The sequence below is a fragment of the Triticum aestivum genome, chromosome 3B, assembly GCF_018294505.1.
Source record: "Triticum aestivum cultivar Chinese Spring chromosome 3B, IWGSC CS RefSeq v2.1, whole genome shotgun sequence".
Taxonomy (NCBI): Eukaryota; Viridiplantae; Streptophyta; class Magnoliopsida; order Poales; family Poaceae; genus Triticum; species Triticum aestivum.
Genome location: NC_057801.1, coordinates 550810083 through 550823508, shown reverse-complemented (window position 1 = coordinate 550823508; position 13426 = coordinate 550810083). Strand labels below are relative to the sequence as shown.

General features: G+C 40.7%; 1 long non-coding RNA gene across 1 annotated transcript; it reads left to right on the top strand.

The window, feature by feature from the left end:
- The first annotated feature begins 898 nt into the window (after positions 1–898).
- On the top strand, positions 899–3093 carry LOC123065690 (uncharacterized). Its single transcript, XR_006431112.1, has 3 exons — positions 899–2319; positions 2426–2719; positions 2817–3093. It is a non-coding gene; the product is annotated as an uncharacterized lncRNA (long non-coding RNA).
- The last annotated feature ends 10333 nt before the right edge of the window (positions 3094–13426 follow it).

The window sequence follows — 13426 nt, the reverse complement described above, 5'->3', positions numbered from 1 at the left end:
ACTATAAGCCTTGCAAGCAATGTGACTAATGATTTAGTTGCGGGATGAAGTATTATAGAACGAGTAAAGAGACTTGCCGGTAACGAGATTGAACTAGGTATGATGATACCGACGATCGAATCTCGGGCAAGTAACATACCGATGACAAAGGGAACAACGTATGTTGTTATGCGGTTTGACCGATAAAGATCTTCGTAGAATATGTAGGAGCCAATATGAGCATCCAGGTTCCGCTATTCGTTATTGACCAGAGATGTGTCTCGGTCATGTCTACATAGTTCTCGAACCCGTAGGGTCCGCACGCTTAACGTTCGATGACGATATGTATTATGAGTTATGTGTTTTTGATGACCGAAGTTTGTTCGGAGTCCCGGATAAGATCATGGACATGACGAGGAGTCTCGAAATGGTCGAGACATAAAGATTTATATATTGGACGACTATATTCGAACACCAGAAGTGTTCCAAAAATTTCGGGTAAAACCGGAGTGCTGGGAGGGGGGCGGGTTACCGGAACCCCTCGGGAAACTAATGGGCCACATTGGGCCTTGGTGGAGAGAGATCCACTACTAGAAATTAAGTCAATACCGACCAATGATTAAAACTCTCGGTTGTTATTCGTACGCTGAGTTCAGTCCCACCTCTAAATTAGCCCCGTGACTCCTCGCTGGGATCATATAGGTCTGGTGGTGTTGTTTGGTTACGTTTAACGCGTCCTTATCTCCTGATGAAATGATGGATAAAAAGGAAGATAAGCACTTCCATACTAAAAAAAGGAAAAATTCGTGTATTCCCAAAAATATCTTCCAGCCGCCTCTCTCCCTTCCTGCCACCATCGTCTGTGGCTGCCGGCCCCTCAAGTTGCCGTCGCCTCCTCCTCCTCCTACTCGTCCCCCACTTCTAATCTACCATCTCCCTCCTGACCTCGAGCACTGCAACAGATTTCGGACGAGCTGGAGGTGATGTCGTCAAGGTCGCAGTTCCCATCAGCACCCTCCACAGCGGGTCTAGTGGGGTGGGACGCGCGTTGCTCATATCGGTGTCGGCGGCTGCGGCCATCCCTGCCATGGCATCGACCTTCTCTTGCCTGGCGCTGCAGCTTGCTGGTTGGATCACAGCGTCGACGCAGCCGGCTCGATGGGGACTCTGTATCATACATCTCCGCCCTGCTCCCAGCCTCCGACCATTGTTTAGGTGCGGGTAACCCAACATCGCTGCACCACAGGCCTCTGCCATGTCTGCCATGTGCTGAGTTCCCTTATGGATTGAACCTAAGTATTCATCCCGGGGAGCAGTCACCATCTTCATCTTGGTCTCCTACACTGACAGTCTGGCACCCACCGCATGAGAAAATTTGAAGTTTAGAGTAAATGCAGAGTATGGTCGTTACATGTTTCCGTATTCTTGTAGAATACTTGTGCGGTTTCAATTGTTCCACTGTTATAGAATTATGCAAGCAGATTTTGCAACACTATATACTTGATCATCATTTTGTTCTTCGTGTTTTATTTCTGTGCAATAACTTTTGTTCATCTAGAAAAATAGGACTCTAACTACATAATATTTCCAACCATCTCACAAGTATTTCATGTATATAATCTGGTACAACTTGGCATGCTGGGTTCTAGATAAGTTTAATCAGATGGATCGACAGTGCAACACACATCTCACAAAACAAAGACAGTGCAACAACACTATAAATCCAGTTTTTATTCAATATAATTGATAAAATTAAAAAAAATTATATTACATCATTAAACACTTTGTGTGAATTACACGCATCAGGTGTATGTTTTATATCTTTCATATAGCATTGTTCCCTTTTCCGAACTGAATTAGCTGTAACTCAAATGACAACATTGTCGAGAGGAAAACCAGGAAATGGAAACATGCAACTGAATGACCATGCTCTTTCCAGAAGTTTTCTATGTCACTTGGGTAGATTCCTTTGTAATCCTAGAATTACCGCGATGAGGGTAAGTGCATGGTCCAATATTACCAGAGTAGGTCTAAAACATTTTTTTTACTCAATTAAGGTGAGTTTGGTTATAGACTCCAACATTATAATCTGAATTTTTGTACTGATGTACTTATGATATTCTGGTTTTATGAACACCTATTTAGGACTCGCCATTTTTCATTTCCAATAATGTAAGCTCAGCGTGACTTGTCTAGGCATTTATTTCAACTAATAATTGCTACTTGCCTCTGTTGGAACAGGGAGGAAAGGAAAACAAGGCGCCGACTACGGACAAACAATTTTCTTAGGCTCATAAGAAGGGTACAACCTTCGCTAATTATACAGCCTACACCAAACATGTAAGACTTAATTTTAATGCAACAACTTTCTATGATGAATTGGAAGTGTATAATACCTACTTTATAAATACAAGTTGGTGCTAATAACTTACTATTGGCACTTCAGGCACAAACTAAGGCCATAGTTCAGTTGAATCGTGGTCTTTCAATTGATGAACTCATGCAGAAATGTGACTCACCTAAGTAGCGTGATCGCATAGTTGGCTTTGGTGGTGGAATTAGAGAAAGAAATTTGTGAGGACCAACATTAAGTAAGGCTTCTAGATCTCGAGTTTCCGAGCAAGTGAAACAAGTACTTGAAGAAAAACTCAATGGAGTGGTGCAAGAAGTGTCAGCAATTAAACATCTTATGACTGCTAGATCTCAAAGTGATAGTACTCAGGAAAGCCCACATGATCAAGTAAGTTAGTTCTCATACATTGGATCTATATGTTGTTATACTTTGTGCAAATTTATTTACAAGTACTGACTTTCATAAAATACTCAACATTATGTAGGACTGGTGGTTCACCGTAAGATATGGAAGCATCACGAGGCATTGTATTCACCGATGAAGAATGATATCCATTCAAAAAATGATGGTGTTCCTCGATTGAAGATTAATAAATATTATCTTTTGTAGTTGTCCCCTTTTTCCAAACAGATATGAGCAAGTACATTGGCCATATAAGGAGTGCCTTTGACTCAAATATCTTAAATGATATAAATTTAGGAATTGTATGTCAGAATTCTGGTATTTCTTTTAATAGAAGAGGCTACGATTATTTCAATTCAGATTATTTTGTGTCAATGTTAATGTGGATGTTAATATTGAAATGTTGGATGTTGCATAACCTGATCGCTGAACGAATATTAACATAAGTCGTTCTGAAGGATACACAGCAGTAATAATGATAACATTATTAGCGATGACAAAAGTGGTCATTGATAATAAATTGTGGTAGTTATTGCCTTGGGATTGACGACGACACACCATCCTGTCGTTACAAGAATAACCACCACAAAAGGTATGTGGTCATTATACTTTTAACAATGAAGCCTACTACGACCAACAGATTGTGGTTGTTAATGACCTTTAACGACCACAATCAGACTTCTAACGACCACATATACCGTCGCTAAAAACCGTTTTCCTAGTAGTGGAGAGGGCGGCCAGGGCAGGCCGCGCACCCCTCCCCCTTGGGTACAAATTGGACTAGGGAAGGGGGCGGCGCCCCCCTTTCCTACTCCCTCTCCCTCTCCTTCCTTCCACCTCTCCCGGGAGGTGGACTCCTACTTGGACTTGGAGTCCTAGTAGGACTCCTCTCTCCCAGGCGTGCCTACAGGGGCCGGCCGGCCACCCCCTTGCCTCCTTTATATACGGGGGTAGGGGGCACCCTAGAACACACAAGTTTCTCTCCCACCCGTGTGCGGTGCCCGCCTCCACAGTTACACACCTCGATCATACCATCGTAGAGCTTAGGCAAAGCCTTGCGCCGGTAACATCATCATCACCGTCGCCACGCCGTCGTGCTCAGAACTCACCCTCGTCCTCAACCGGATCAAGAGCACGAGGGACGTCATCGAGCTGAAGGTGTGCTGAACACGGAGGTGTCGTACGTTCGGTTCTTGGATCGGTTGGATTGCGAAGAAGTTTGACTACATCAACGGCGTTATTGAAACGCTTCCGCTTTCGGTCTACGAGGGTACGTGGACACACTCTCCCCTCTCGTTGCTATGCATCACCTAGATAGATCTTGCGTGACCGTAGGATTTTTTTTGAAATTACCGCGGTCCCCAACAGGGTGTGCTGTAGTCTCCTTTGTGTACACAAATTATGCAATGACGTGGATGACCACTGTAACCAGGGAAATTGGAACCAAAAATTTTATGTTCAAACTCATCACACACGGGTTGAGCTATCTAAATCATTTGTGATGTTCACATATCATACACAGTTCTGAATAAGGGACCGTGTCTGATGACACTGCGCCAGTTTTTTCGCTGAACCGATTCAAAATTTTCGGCTTCCAAGGAAATATCTACCTCCAAGCCCCCTCCCCCTTACCAAAAGCCACATTTCCCCTGTTTCCGCCTTCCTTTCCAAGTTGAAACCTTAACTCCTTGCTTGCAGCTCCGCCCCCCCTCGCCGGCGACCCTCCTTCACATTGCTCGGCCTCGTCTATCCAGGCAGGTAATCCACACCAGACCCCCATCCTCCTCCTCCTTCCACATCCCACATGCCCTAACCGCCGGCGTGACACCTTCCATCCAAATAACCGTCCCCTCCACCAAATAAGCGCCACCCTAAGCCATGGTGCACGCAGTATAGCCAGGAGCTCAAGGAGCATTTGGCAGCGGAGAAGCAACTCACGGCCTCACGCGCGGATAAGGTCGCGATGGCTACCATTCGTGCCGACCCCCCGATCTTGGAGGAGCACCTTGCCATTTGCTAGCTACGCCGGTTAAGCATTCTTGGTTTACTCATTGCATGTGCTGCTCCTGCCTTTCCTTAACAAATTCTAGTGAATTGTGCTATCTAATTTTTACCATGAAATCGGTTGCTCCTGTGTATATGTTCTACATGTCGTGCAGTGTGGTGCTCAGTTATTAACTGTTTGATTAATTAGTTTTCATCTTCAGTTAACTGTTTGGTTCAATTCTGCAAATGTGATGTTCAATTCTTCAGGCTGTAATTTTGTATTGTCTTCTATGTGAGAAATAAATCGAATTTATCTTTACAAAATACATGAGAAATGGATACAGTTGCTATATTTCGAAGTTGTCAAGCATGCTTGGTTTGGTTATACATTGTGCAATGTGGTGCTCAGTTAACGTTTGGTCCATTTGTGTTGTGGTGTTTAGTTAATCGTTTGGTTCAATTCTGCAATGCGATGTTCAATAGTTGTGGGTGCATTCTGTTATTGTATACCATGTGAGAAGTAAATCGAATTTGGCTATACCAAATACATGAGAAACAAATACAATTGATATATTTCCAAGTTGTTAGGCATGCTTAGTTTGGTTAACTGTCTGATCCTCTATTAGGAGTATGCTATATTGTGCAATGTGGTGCTCAGTTAATGTTTGGTTCATTTGTTGTGGTGTTTAGTTAACTGTTTGGTTCAATTCTGCAATGCGATGTCCAATTGTCATGGATAGAATTTTGTATTGTTGTGCATGTGAGGAATAAATCGAATTTGGCTGCACTTAATACATGAGAAACATATACTAGTGCTATATTTCCTAGTTCTTAATCATGCTTGGTTTGGATAAATGGGTTTTCCATGTGGCTTGAATTAATATGATGAATCTGCAATGTGCTTATTTTTCATCAACATATTTTACTGATAGCATGCAAACCCTTACTTAACCTGATGAATAACTACCTTATATGTGTTGCAGGGAAACAATGGAAAGCACTAAGGTTTACAATCGAGGTTAGCACGTGCATGGTCCGTTGTCTAATAGCACATTATTGTGCAATTGCAGGAACCACTCTAATATTTAGGTTTTTAACAATTTGGTCTTGCACTTGTAGGTCCTGCTGTCAAAGGTTTTGACCCACTGTTCGACCCTTTTGCATATGGGGAAATGAGTTGTCCATGAATATCAATCAAGTCAAGAAACTCAGAAAGATTGTTAGGATAAAGAAATTAGCGACAAAAAACAACAAGATATTTGTTTGTACAATGAAGAAGACATCAGTTCACTACAAAATGGTACTAACTATTATACCTTGCCTTTTTTTATTCCTTTGCCACATTTCCAATATAGAGAAGATATTTATGCACATCCTTGTTTTCAGGTCTTTCCAAAGCAGTTCACTGATGATTACCTCTCAAACCACCTCTATGGTCAGGAGGCGAGGAAGGTTTTCATACAACACCCACAGTTCAATATTTAAGTGTTCCTGAAGAGGACAAAGGATGGACGGTCAATCATCCACACACACTGGCCTAAATTTGCAAAGACCTTCAACATCAATGAAGGCTCTATATTCGCCTTCCGCTTCAGCAGTTTTCCCGATGAGTTGCATCTGTCTATGTACCATCTATGATGCTAATATCGGAAGGTTCTAGATGTTGCATGTGAAACTTCGTGCTAGTGCAGTTGTGTAATGGGGTAGCTGAGTGCTGAAGCTATATCATGTTGTAGTTTGATGTATTTCAATTATGAAATCCTGCTTCCTTAATATGGAAATGAAATATATTATGTGTTTAATATGAATGTCAATTAGATTAATAAATGGATTATAAATAATAGGGCAATTAGCCTGCTAATTGGTTTTTGCTATTGCATACAGTTATTGAGAAAATACCATGGGGATGACCTAAGGCAATGCACATAATTTGTAGGAAGAAACCGTGTTGGATCGATGCACAATCACACACAACATTCTCTTCAAAACTGTCTGCGTTATGCCACCTTGTGCAAATGTTTAACACATAAAACTATGTGTGATGCACAACCTTTTCCACATAGTTTCTTCTATGCATCGTGTGTGACACATTCAATAATGCAAACGATAAAATTGTTAATATTGTGCGTGATGGCAACGCTATAACAAACGATTTAACAGGGAAAATTGTGTGTGATGTACCTGCGAACAGAAATGTTTTCCTTGGAGTGAATGTGTGGGATGTATATACGAACGGAAACGTTTAGCGGGGACTGGCTGTGTGGGATGTATATACGAACGGAAACATTTAGCAGGGACTCACTATGTGGGACGTACTTACGACCGAAAATGATTTTGCATGTATAATTCTATTTTTTTAGCACTACTGTACGTATAACCATATTTGCTCGCTTGCCGGTCGCACACGACCTCATTTTGCCGAGCGTGTGGGAAGGACACCCCTATCACCCACAATCACTTGGCGACGGTTCCAAATGTCATTGCGGAATGGGGTTAAAAATCGTTTGTATAGCACCTCGTTGTACCAGTGAAGTTAGACGTCCTCTACTTTGTTGTTGCAAGTTTTACGTGGCTGCTACGGGCTTCTAGTAAGAACGGTTCTTACCTATGCATCAAAACCACAACGGTGTTTCGTCAAGTTTGCTGTGTTAACCTTAAACAAGGATCAGCCGCAGTCAAATTTGATTCAACTGAAGTTGGAGAAATAGACACCCGCCAGCCACCTTTATGCAAAACTAGTTGCATGTCTGTCGGCGGAACCGGTCTCATGAATGTGGTCATGTAAGGTTGGTCCGGGCCGCTTCATCCAACAATACCGCCGAATCAAAATAAGGCGTTGGTGGTAAGAAGTTTGACTATCACCGCCCACAACTCTTTGTGTTCTACTCATGCATATCATCTACGCATAGACCTGGCTTGGATGCCACTGTTGGGGAATGTAGCATGCAATTTCAAAAAAAATCCTATGCTCACGCAAGATCTATCTAGGAGATGCATAGCAAAGGGGGAGAGTGTGTCCACGTGCCCTCGTAGACCAAAAGCGGAAGCGTTTAACAAGATGTAGTCGAACTTCTTCTTGTTCCGACCGATCAAGCACTGAACATACGGCACCTCCAGTTCTGCACACGTTCAGCTCGATGACGTCCCTCGAACTCTTGATCCAGCAAAGTGTCGAGGGAGAGTTCCGTCAGCACGAGGCATGGTGACGATGATGGTGAAGTGATCCGCGCAAGGCTTTGCCTAAGCACTACCAAGATATGACTGTAGGCGTAAACTATCGAGGGGGCCGTCGCACACGGCTAGGAATCAATGTTGTGTGTTCTAGCGGTGCCCCCCTTCATATATATAGGTTGGAGGGGAGGAGAGGCAGCCAAGGGGGTGCCCCAAATAGGAGGAATCCTACTTGGGGTCTGATACGTCTCCAACGTATCTATAATTTTGGATTGCTCCATGCTATTATATTACCCGTTTTGGATGTTTATGGGCTTTACTTTACACTTTTATATCATTTTTGGGACTAAACTATAAACCGGAGGCCCAGCCCAAATTGCTATTTTTTTGCCTACTTCAGTGTTTCAAAGAAAAGGAATATCAAACAGAGTCCAACGCAATGAAACCTTCGGGAGCAATCTTTTTGGAACAAACACAATCCAGGAGACTTGGAGTGGACGTCAAGAAGCAACCGAGGCAGCCACGAGGGTGCCCGGTGCACCCTAGGGGGGTGGGCGCGCCCCCAACCTCCTGGGCCCCTCGTGGCTCCACCGACCTACTTCTTCCTCCTATATATATCTACGTACCCCGAAAACATCCAAGAGCACCATGAAAACCTATTTCCACCGCCGCAACCTTCTGTACCCGTGAGATCCCATCTTGGAACCTTCGCTGGCGCTCCGCCGGAGGGGGAATCGATCATGGAGGGCCTCTACATCATCTCCAAGGCCTCTCCTATGAGTTGTGAGTAGTTTACCACAGACCTTCGGGTCCATAGTTATTAGCTAGATGGCTTCTTCTCTCTCTTTGAATCTCACTACAAAGTTCTCGATCTTCTTGGAGATCTATTCAATGTAACTCTTTTTGCGGTGTGTTTGTTGAGATTCGATGAATTGTGGGTTTATGATCAAGTTTATCTATGAGAAATATTTGAATCTCCTCTGAATTCTTTTATGTATGATTGGTAATATTTGCAAGTCTCTTCGTATTACCAGTTTGGTTTGGCCTACTAGATTGATCTTTCTTGCAATGGGAGAAGTGCTTAGCTTTGGGTTCAATATTGCGGTGCCCTTTCCCAATGACAGCAGGGGCAGCAAGGCACGTATTTTATTGTTGCCATCGAGGATAAAAAGATGGGGTTTATATCATATTGTTTGAGTTTATCCCTCTACATCATGTCATCTTGCCTAATGTGTTACTCTGTTCTTATGAACTTAATACTCTAAATGCATGGTGGGTAGCGGTCGATGTGTGGAGTAATAGTAGCAGATGCAGAATCGTTTCGATCTACTTGTTGCGGACGTGATGCCTATATACATGATCATGCCTGATAATCTCATAAGTATGCACTTTTCTATCAATTGCTCGACAGTAATTTGTCCACCCACCGTAATAATTATGCTATCTTGAGAGAAGCAACTAGTGAAACCTATGGCCCCTGGGTCTATCTTTTATCATATAAGTTGCCATTCTACTTTATTTTGCAATCTTTATTTTCCAATCTATATCATAAAAATACCAAAAATATTTATCTTATCTTATTATCTCTATCAGATCTCACTTTTGCAAATTACCGTGAAGGGATTGACAACCCCTTTATCATGTTGGTTGTGAGGTTATTGTTTGTTTGTGTAGGTACGAGGGACTTCTGAGGAGCCTCCTACTGGATTGATACCTTGGTTCTCAAAAACTAAGGGAAATACTTACGCTACTTCGCTGCATCACCCTTTCCTCTTCAAGGGAAAACCAACGCAGTGCTCAAGAGGTAGCAAGAAGGATTTCTGGCGCCATTGCCGAGGAGGTCTTCACTCAAGTCAAGACATACCAAGTACCCATCATAAACTCATCTCCCTCGCATTACATTATTTGACATTTGCCTCTCGTTTTCCTCTCCCCCACTTCACCCTTCCGTTTTATTTGTCATCTCTTTCCCGTTCGCCTCTCTTTTTCGCTTGCCTCTTGTGTGCTTGTGTGTTGGATTGCTTGTCATGATGGCTCAATATAATACTAAATTGTGTGACTTTTCCAATACCAACAATAATGATTTCCTTAGCACTCATATTGCTCCTCTTAATGATGCTGAATCTTGTGAAATCAATGCTGCTTTCTTGAATCTTGTTATGAAAGATCATTTCTCCGGCCTTCCTAGTGAAGATGCCGCTACTCATCTAAACAACTTTGTTGATTTGTGTGATATGCAAAAGAAGAAAGACACGGATAATGATATTGTTAAATTGAAGGTATTCCCATTTTCACTTAGAGATCATGCTAAAACTTGGTTTTCGTCTTTGCCTAAAAATGGTATTGATTCATGGAATAAGTGCAAAGATGCTTTTATTTCTAAGTATTTTCCTCCCGCTAAGATCATCGCCCTTAGGAATGATATTATGAATCTTAAACAACTTGATCATGAACATGTTGCACAATCTTGGGAGAGGATGAAATTAATGATACGTAATTGCCCTACACATGGTTTAAATTTATGGATGATCATACAAAAAGTTTATGCCGGATTGAATTTTGCTTCTAGAAACTTTTTAGATTCGGCCGCGGGAGGCACTTTTATGGAAATCACTTTAGGAGAAGCTACTAAACTGCTAGATAATATTATGGTTAATTATTCTCAATGGCACACCGAAAGATCTACTAGTAAAAAAGTTCATGCGATAGAAGAAATTAATGTTTTGGGTGGAAAGATGGATGAACTTATGAAATTGTTTGCTAATAAGAGTGCTCCTATTGATCCCAATGATATGCCTTTGTCTACTTTGATTGAGAATAATAATGAATCTATGGATGTAAATTTTGTTGGTAGGAATAATTTGGTAACAACGCGTATAGAGGAAACTTTAATTCTAGGTCGTTCCCTAGTAATTCCTCTAATAATTATGGTAATTCCTACAACAACTCTTATGGAAATTTTAATAAGATGCCCTCTGATTTTGAGAATAGTGTTAAAGAATTTGTGATCTCTCAAAAGAATTTCAATGCCTTGCTTGAAGAAAAATTGCTTAAAGTTGATGAATTGGCTAGGAACATTGATAGAATTTCTCTTGATGTTGATTCTTTGAAACTTAGATCTATTCCACCTAAGCATGATATCAATGAGTCTCCCAAAGCCATGAGAATTTCCATTGATGAGTGCAAAGAAAGAACCGCTAGGGTGCGTGCTAAGAAAGATTGCTTTGTAAGAGCGTGTTCTTCTAGTTTCCATGAAAATAAAGATGAAGATATAAAAGTGATTGATGTGTCCCCTATTAAATCTTTATTTTGCAATATGAATCTTGATAATGGTGGGACTGGAGATGAGTCAACTTTAGTTAAAAGGCGTCCCAATGATTCGGAGTTCTTAGGTCTTGATGCTAAATTTGGTAAAAGTGGGACTGGAGAGGTCAAAACTTTACATAGCAATACCCACTATTTTGGATTTCAAGGAATTTAATTATGATAAATGTTCTTTAGTAGATTGTATTTCCTTGTTGCAATCCGTGTTGAATTCTCCTCATGCTTATAGTCAAAATAAAGCTTTTACCAAACATATTGTTGATGCTTTGATGTAATCTTATGAGAAAAAACTTGAATTGGAAGTTTATATCCCTAGAAAACTTTATAATGAGTGGGAACCTACTATAAAAATTAAAATTTAAGATCATGAATGCTATGCTTTGTGTGATTTGGGTGCTAGTGTTTCCACGATTCCAAAAACTTTATGTGATGTGCTAGGTTTCCATGAATTTGATGATTGCTCTTTAAACTTGCATCTTGTGGATTCCACTATTAAGAAACCTATGGTAAGGATTAATGATGTTCTTATTGTTACAAATAGGAAGTATGTGCTCGTAGATTTCATCGTTCTTGATATAGATTGCAATTTTTCATGTCCTATTATTCTTGGTAGACCTTTCCTTAGAACGATCGGTACAATTATTGATATGAAGGAAGGGAATATTAGATTCCAATTTCCATTAAGGAAAGGCATGGGACACTTTCCTAGAAAGAAAATAAAATTACCTTATGAATCTATTATGCGAGCCACTTATGATTTGAATACCAAAGATGGCAATACTTAGATCTATTCTCGCTTTTATGCCTAGCTAGGGGCGTTAAACGATAGCGCTTGTTGGGAGGCAACCCAATTTTATTTTTGTTCCTTGCTTTTTGCTTCTGTTTAGTAATAAACATTTCATATAGCCTCTGTTTATATGTGGTTTTATGTTTTAATTAGTGTTTGTGCCAAGTAGAACCTATAGGATAACCTACGGTGATAGTTAATTTGATTCTGCTGAAAAACAGAAACTTTTGTGCGCCCAAGAATAATTTTAATAAATCACAGAAACGTGATTTTTAGTTTATTCTTTTTGCAGTAGATCAATAGACAAATTTACCAGGACTTCCTATTTTTGTAGGAGTTTTAGAGTTCCAGACGTATTCGAAAGTTTCCGATTGCTACAGACAGTTCTGTTTTTGACAGATTCTGTTTTTCGTGTGTTGTTTGCTTATTTTGATGAATCTATGGCTAGTATCGGGGGTATGAACCATAGAGAAGTTGGAATACAGTAGGTTTAACACCAATATAAATAAATAATGAGTTCATTACAGTACCTTAAGTGGTAGTTTTTCTTTCTCGCACTAACGTAGCTCATGAGATTTCCTGTTGAGTTTTGTGTTGTGAAGTTTTCAAGTTTTGGGTAAATATTTGATGGACTATGGAATAAGGAGTGGTAAGATCCTAACATTGGAGATGCCCATGGCACCCCAAGATAATTCAAGTACAACCAAAAGCCTAAGCTTGGGGATGCCCCTGAAGGCATCCCCTCTTTCGTCTTCGTCTATCGGTAACTTTACTTGGAGCTATATTTTTATTCGCCACATGATATGTGTTTTGCTTGGAGAGTCTTGTATAATATGAGTCTTTGATTTTTAGTTTACCACAATCATCCTTGCTGTACACACCTTTTGGGAGAGACACAACATGATTCGGAATTTATTAGAATACTCTATGTGCTTCGCTTATATCTTTTGAGCTAGATAATTTTGCTCTAGTGCTTCACTTATATCTTTTAGAGCACGGCGGTGGTTTTATTTTGTAGAAATTATTGATATCTCATGCTTCACTTATATTATTTTGAGAGTATTTTATAACAGCGTGGTATTTTCTATGGTTGTAAAATTGGTCCTAGAATGATGGGCATCTAAGTTGGGTATAATAAAAACTATCATAGAAAGTGAATTGGATGATATGATCAATTTGATGCTTGATAATTGTTTTGAGATATAGAGATGGTGATATTAGAGTCATGCTAGTTGGGTAATTGTGAATTTAAGAAATACTTGTGTTGAAGTTGGCAAGTCCCGTAGCATGCACGTATGGTAAAAGTTGTGTAACAAATTTGTTGCATGGGGTGCTCTTTTGATTGCCTTCCTTATGAGTGGAGGTCAGGATCGCGCGATGGTTAACTCCTACCAACCCTTCCCCTAGGAGCATGCGTAGTAGTA